Source organism: Pinus tabuliformis, chromosome Q, assembly GCF_031772625.1.
Source record: "Pinus tabuliformis cultivar Carrire ecotype Pingquan chromosome Q, CPIR1, whole genome shotgun sequence".
Lineage (NCBI taxonomy): Eukaryota > Viridiplantae > Streptophyta > Pinopsida > Pinales > Pinaceae > Pinus > Pinus tabuliformis.
Window position 1 is genome coordinate 471,668,827 of NC_142296.1, and position 8,184 is coordinate 471,677,010.

Here is an 8,184-nt window from a genome sequence, read left to right on the forward strand (position 1 = left end):
TCGGGCAAAGAGGAATCTCTGGTTAAACTAGAGGAAGTATGTCGAGACAATACTGCAAAGGTTTAATATGCAGGATAGTAAACTGGTGAAGGTTCCTATTCCTGCAGGTGTAAAGTTATCTACTGAACAATGTCCCAAGACACAAGAAGAGGAGGAGGATATGTCCCGTGTTCCATATGCAAGTGCAGTTGGTAGCCTAATGTATGCAATGGTCTGTACTAGACTAGACATTGCATATGCAGTGGGAGTATTGAGAAGGTTTATGTCAAAACCAAGGAAGGAGAATTGGACAACAGTGAAGTGGTTTTTCAGGTATTTGCGTGGCACTAGTGATTATGGTTTGTCCTACCAAGGAAGACCAGGATTGGACAGAAGTTTGGATATCTGTGGCTTTGTTGATGGAGAATGGGCTAGAGATTTGGATCAGAGAAGATCTACAAGTGGGTATGTGTTTAACCTATTTGGAGGTGCAGTTAGTTGGATGAGTAAGAAATAATCTATAGTGGCACTACCAACTACAGAGGAAAAATACATGGCAACCACTCATGCAAGCAAGGAAGCAGTTTGGTTGTAGAGATCATGTTCAAGTATGGGGTTAGTACAGGGAGCTATAAGGATAGACTGTGACAGTCAAAGTGCAATTTTCTTGGCAAAGAACCATGCTTATCATTCAAAGACAAAGCACATTGATGTTTAGTATCACTTTGTGAGGGATATGATATAAGACAAAAAGGTGTCGCTGGTAAAGGCGGACACTTTGAAGAATACTGTAGATGCATTGACAAAATCTGTGAGCTCTGAGAAGTTCTCTTGGTGTAGAGAAACAATGGGCATTTCAGCGCTGGAAAAATGACTAAGCTCTCTTGTGGCCCCCTGTGGAAAGAAAAAAACAAGTGGGAGAATGTTGGGTTGTGTTATATTCTTTCCACGATTAATCGGCGTAATGAACTAGGGGATTAGAGGGGGGTGGAACCCCCCCTTCGTTGCGCCAATTGTGTAGTGGGGGGGTCATAGGGGGGTTTGAGGGGCGCGGGTATCCCCCCTCTACAGGGTCTGGGGTAGCGCCCTGGGAAATTTTTTTTGGACCCTATATTAGGTTGGGCGGACCTACTTATGGTTTTCGGTCCATGGTTTTGGACATGATGGTTTTTGGTCCATGGTATTGGATGCTTCGACATGTATAAATATGTATTGTAACATTGAAAGGAATATAATGAAAAATCAAGCTGGTAGTCCCGATTTTTGGATCCAGGGGAAAATCTCTGTGTATATGTGTTTTATGTGTTATGCTCTCGCATTGTTTATTTTCTATGTTTTAGAATTCGTATGCAGGTAATTTCTATAGAGGGTTCAAACCTATAGTGAAGTTATATCGTGCTAATATAGATTGATTGTGTAGAGAAGATAGCCTCCTGTGAGATACATTAAGGTATGAGTTTTCTTATGTTGACTATTTGGTGTTTGAATGTTTGAATCTGTCATTTATTTGGTGCTTGAGTGTTTGGTGTCTATTATGTTGTCTAAATGTTTTGATTACTTGCATGATATGAGTGTGTGTCTATAAGATTGCATGAAGAAATGATATTGTTTTAAGATGGTTGTACTAATACATATGCGTTGAGGCAACTGATATGTACTTGAGTGTAAGTAGATGATAGCTATAGCATTACATATTATAACTAATGAATGTGAGTTGATTATTGAGTATGACATGGTTGTTAGTCTTGGTAAAGGTTGATTTCAAATTCATAGACATGATGCCTTGATTTGTGGAACATGTGACTGACATGTGTGAGAAGTTGCAGGGAAACAAGATTGGAATTAGTGTGATAAGGTAATAGTTGATTTGTTTATATAACTAATAGTAGGGTGATGTGATAGTACATAGTAAGACTTGATTACAGCAAGGTAAAAAGGTAAGAGGAAGGAATTGGGTGAGAATTCCTTTGAGCTATGTTTGGAACTCTAATTCCAAATGAATGAGTGCTTTGCATGAGCACATGAAGTCTTCTTGATGTTGATTTTGTCTAACATTATGTGGATATGTGTTTTATTCATGAAGATGTATTTAACAGGTATAAAAACTAGTTTCCAGTTATAGCCAAATTTGTCAAGGAATTGGAGTCTCTTGAGAGATGGCATAGACGTGTTCAACTACAAGGCAATGTGCTTGGCATAAAAAGGTAATGTAATCAGTATATTGTTATATTTATTTATGCACTGACAAGTATGTGTTTATGATAGTATGATATAAGATAAGGTTGAATTTCCCTTGGAGGCATTGGGAACCCATGGGGTTGAGTCATGGTGATTATTGGGAGTTTTGTGCCTTTAGTAGTTTGTGATTTGTTTGAGCTTGATTTATGGGTTTTGATTGCATCTGGTACAAGGCCTTTCCACTTTGTTTGTGATGTTGTATTGCTATTGGTCTTCATGGTTTCTTCTATTTTGTTTCTTGTTCTTGACCTTTATGTTTTGAGGGTCTTAGGAATTGGTTGGGAAAGAGGAAAGTTAATGGAACTTGGAAAGAGATGAATGAAACCCAATAGGTGATGTAAGGCCCAGGTGAAGCTAGGTGAATGTATAAAGGTAGTTGAAGGCAAGAATATGATAGTCAGTTGGACTGGTTGGGTCCATTGTGGTAAATGGACGGTGGTAGTACAAACATGAGAAAAGTAACCAAGAAAGGTAAAGTAAATGGATTTGAGGTGTCAGATGCCTTGGCTATGTTGGGAACCATTGTTATCAATGTTGTGCATGATGTGAACAAATAATGGGAGTTCTCCTAACCTTGACCTTATGGAATCTAGTAATTATATTGTGATCATGATTGTGTTGATGTATATATATGTATACATGTATGTATGTATGTATGTCATGTCTGACAGGGTCATCATGGATCATGATTTTTTTATGCTAATGTTTATATATATATGTATGTATGTATGTATGTATCTATGTCATTGTCTAATAGCGTTTTCAAGGATCATTCTTATGGAGGAATGATTGCTTATGTAGGTAAATGACATGAAGAGGTTCCTGGCTATGAGGAATCAAGTTGGAAGAGTAGTCCTGACAAATCTACGAGGTCAGTATCATGTTGTTATGAGTTGATATGTGATTATACTATGTATATGTTATGGAAATGATATACTGTGGGATACATCAGTGGATTGAAAGTAATATGATTTGTGACATGCTGGGATAAGCATGGATGGCAAAGAGACATGGGAAGCAAGGTTTCTTGGTAGAGACAATGTGGTTTTGGATGTGCAGTGCTATTGTTGTGCATATTGCATATTTAATGATTGTACATATGGTGATATGTACATGTTTTATATGTATCTATATGTACATATGGCATTGTACATGTGGTTCTATGTACATATGATGACGTGTGCATGATTGTACATGTGGTGTTGTGTGCATGTGGTGCTATCTACATGTTGTACATGTGGTGTTGTGTGAAGGTGGTGCTATGTACATGTCGTGCATGTGGCGCTACGTACATGTGGTATTGTGTACATGTGGTGCATGTGGCATTGTGTACATGTGGTGCATGTGGTGCTGTGTACATGTGGTATTGTGTACACATTGTACAAGTGGTGCAATGTACATGTGGCACTGTGTACATGTTGTGCAAGTGGTGCTGTGTATATGTGGTACTATGTACATGTGGTACATATGGTACTAGTGTACACGTGGTATTGTGTGCATGTCGTTCATGCTGCGTTGCGAGCATGTGGTACTATGTATGTGCATTGCGTAGTCATGGTATCGTGACATGTGTATTTGTTGTGTTTTACTCTGTGTACATATATGTATTTCCTTTTACACCAAGTGTAGGTGTGTGTATTGTGTTGTGCCATAAAATGGGTGTAGGCGTATGTATTATGTTGTGTCATGCACTGGGTGTAGGTGTATGTGCTGTGTCATACACCGGATGCATGTGTATGTGTTGTGTTGTATCCTAGGTGTAGGTGTATGTGTTGTATGTCAGGTGTAGGTCCATGTATTGTGTGGCGTTGTATGTCGTGTGTGGTTGTATGTGTGTGATGCACACTATGTGTATGTGTACGTGGTTGAAGAGAAGGAACTGGGTGTTTTTCAAGTATGGAAATCGATCCAGTGTGCATACGGAAAGGAAAAAGGATAAAGGTAGAAGCTAATGATCGATTAAAGGATAAGTATCAATATTTTATTTCAGTTTTAATTATACATGTGATATATTATTCTGGTTATGATGATTACATGTGATATATGATTTTGATTATGTCGATTGAGTTTGAGCTAACTGGATGTGATATGTTTACACGATGATTTGATCAAAGAGATAGTTTGGCTTGTGATAGGAAGTAAACATGATTGTAAGTGTACCTTATTGACGAGCTACCAATGAGGTATGATGTGAATTTATTTCAATTTATTTTAAATCTAATGGAAGTTATGTGCTTGGTACAGGAAGCACGAAAATGCTTGGTTGGGTGGTTGAAACTGACTACAAGGATTAGTAGTAACAACAAAAGAAATTCAAACATGTAGTAGTGTGTTGGTAAAGTACTTCAGGAGCAGGGTCATTGTGGGACACTAGTGCCCAATAGTTTCCATTGATTTCTATGAATGATATGTTGGTTTTGAGGTAGGTATATGCCAGGGTTGTTGACCTTTCGATGCGAGGAAGCCTTTCCAAGGGATGGATCACCTAGGATAGGGGATGTCAGGGAAATTGGAAGGTGAGTTACTGCATGGAAGGGGATGACCAAATTTCTTGAGGGACTATGTAGCAGAGAAGGGAAGGTTGAGGATGGATTTGTTTTGGTCATTAGCATTTCCAGATGGAATTAGATGCACACTGGGAGTGTTCCTTGGAACAATGAACTGATAATTTTTCACTAAGAGGATAACAATGCTGGATTGTAGCACTGGACATTGGATGTAGTTATGACTTTGGTAGTTGATTCTAGACTTCCTGGGAAGGAGATGAATCCTGATATTACTTTTGAGGGTGGAAGTATGAGCCTTTGGATTTCCTTGTTGTGGATGCAGGCATCATATCCTTTTATTTTTTGGTTGATCAAATGTGCGTATGTGTAGATTATTGTAAACACTGTATTGAGCTAGATTTATAAAGCTCCATAGACAATATGATTATTTTCTGGTTGAAGCAAATGTGTATAAGAATATATGTGGATGTTATTGTAAATACCGTAACGAGTTGTGTTATAAAGCTCCAATAAAAGGTATGATTGTCATATTTTTAGCAGGTGGTCATTGTAAATACTACAACGAATTGTGTTATAAAGCTCCATGGGAAGTATGTTTTGATTTCAACAATCTTGTTGGTTATAGGTGTCATTGAACATCAACGATGGTGTTCCCTCAAGAGGGAGGGTTCTGTAACAACCCTGGTTAAAAATTCATGTAAAAACATATAAGACCAAGGTCACATGAAACTTATTCCAAGTTGAATGTTGGGTAAAAACATCCTATTGTGGGTGTTCATTTGTTTTATTATGGCTAAGTAATTTGACAAAGGAAATGGAAAAGGATTTGGAAAGGAAAAGAGACATTAATTGGAATTTTATTTATGAATTAGGAGGAAAGGAAGGTAAAAGGTCATAGGTTGCATGTGAGGAGGAAAATGAAGGAAAAATAATGGAAAATGAAGAAAATAGAGGCCTTATTGATAAAAAGGCTTCTGAGGATCAGTGGGTAGCCTTTTTTCAGTTTAGTTTTGTAGCTCTCTCTCTATTCTCTCTCTCTCACGCTCCTAGACACTTAGAGTTTCTTGGAACACTTCAACATTGAAACAAGAAAGGCAAGGAAGGAAAAGAGGAAGCAAAGATCAAGTGAGGAAGATCAGGATCGAGCATCTACAACGATTTTACTTGCTGGTATTGATTTGCATGTGCGATTTCCTTGCTATATTTGGCATGCATGGTTATGCATTTGTGTTCTTGGTTCTCTTGCTGTCATGAGCATGGGTTTTGCCAAGTGTGACAATTTTTCCATTCTAGCCTTGCCATTTCTGGATAGCCATGGTGTGATGGGGTTCTCATGTTTTGGTTGTGCTAGATTTCCAAATGGATTCAAAGTTGAGTGAGGTGGATCTATGAATGAAATAACACATGGCCTAGTTATCCTTGAACTGGAGTGTGAATTGTGGTAAAACCACTGGCCTAGTGACCCCTGAACTAGATTGTGGGTTGCGTAAAGTAAGGTATTGTGTGCCTTGACCAGCCTAGGAATCCTTGAATGGTGAAATATGATATATATAGTAAATCCTAGAGGTGGTTTCCCTTGATCAAGCCTAGGAATCCTTATTGGTGAATGGTGGGATATACGGTAAAGCTTGGAGCGTGGTATCTCGATTATGGATTAGTGATCCCTGGATCAGATTGTGGGTTGTTGCAAAGCCTAGAGACTAGGAGACAGAAAAATTACTCATGGTGTAGGTGGATAAATCCGGTGGCTTCCATGCCTATTTATGGCCTAGTGATCTAGTGAAGATTGCAGTAAAATATGAATCTATTGATGAGGGTGAGGTGGTTTAGCCTCAGGAAGCCTTAGTTAATTCTTTTGGTTTGAATCCCACATTCATGCTTGTAATATAGCATGGGGATGATTGGATGAAGAGATATTTGGCTTAGCCAATCTATGGTTAGGTGGAACATCGTAGTCCCATACCGGGTTGGCTTTTGCATTAATTAGTAAGATTTCCTTTCCTTTGTATTTTTTTTGTAAAAGTACTGGATTATATGTGCCATTTATGGCTGTTGTATCCTCATTATTTCTATTGTTTATATGATGGTTATGAATATGTTTTATGACAGTGAAATATATGGTTCTTATCATGTTTTGATTTGTGAATGATTGAGTAATGAATCTATGACCTAATAGATGATAATGTAACTAATGTGATAAGGAATCAATGCTTCTTAGTGATTATCAGATAAGTATAAGAGACCTATGCTCATATATGCTATTATGACCTGTAAAATGCTTATTTGTGACATGTTTGAAAAATTCCTGTCATGGCTAGTAGGGGTCTAGTTAAGTCTTTGTTCAAGAATTTGCATTGGCATCATTGTCTCTATGTTTCTTTTCATTCCTATAAATTTCATGAATTTTTGGGCAGTGATTGGGTCCTAGCCTTGGAATTTAGCCTTAAATTTCATAGTCGATGGCATAACACTGACAGAAAAAGGCTACAATCGCACTCAAGCAGGCTCATCAGAGCCACTGGGACCCTCAGTTGCTTGGAGGGCTTGTCAAGGGAGCGACTTGGGCTCTAGGTTCTTGAACAGTTAAGTTTCCTTAGGGGTTGGTTACTTGGAAAGGTGGGGTAGCTCCTGGAGGTTTTGTAGGATGTGTGGATGGACAATTTGGTTGTGTTTTGTGGGTTCCACTTCCTTAAGGTTACCTAGGAGGTTGAATCAAATCATAGTAGCCTCTAGTCACATGTTTACCCTAGTTGGCAGGTTACTTAGGTAGATGTGGGAGGAGGGTGTTACAAACGGGTTACTTTATAGGCTAGAGAAGCTTCGTGTTCCTAAGGGTGAGAAAATATAGATTATTAGAGAGGCTTATACCAGTTGTAGGGAATTGTTATGTTGAGGATACAATTTCCAACTTACAAAGATATGTGTATTGGCCTAAAATGAAAGAATATGCAATAAGGTTTATTAGAGGATGTATAATTTGTTGTACTAGCAAGGCTAGTAACAAGAAGTGTTGTCTATACCATCCCTTACATATACTCACTCATCCTTGGGGAAGAATTTCCATGGATATTGTGAGAGGTTTACCACCAAAAATGAAGGGAGATGACTACTTGTTTATGGTAGTTTATAGGTTCAATAATATGTGCATTCTCATGCCTTGCAAAATGACAATCAAAGGGAAAGAAGCAACAAACTTATTCTTTGAACAAGTTTGGGTGCACTTTGGGATACTAAAGAGCATGATTTCAGATAGGGACACCATATTTATTAGTGATTTTTGGACTATCTTGTGGGAGAAGATGGACATGAAGTTAAAGAGTTATACAACATTCCATCCAAAAATAGATGGGAAAACAAAACAAAGTCAATAGGACTTTGGTGCAACTTTTGAGGGGTTAAAATTATAATCATCTGAAGACCTAAGATGAAAATATGGTTTATATACAACAATATTATAATT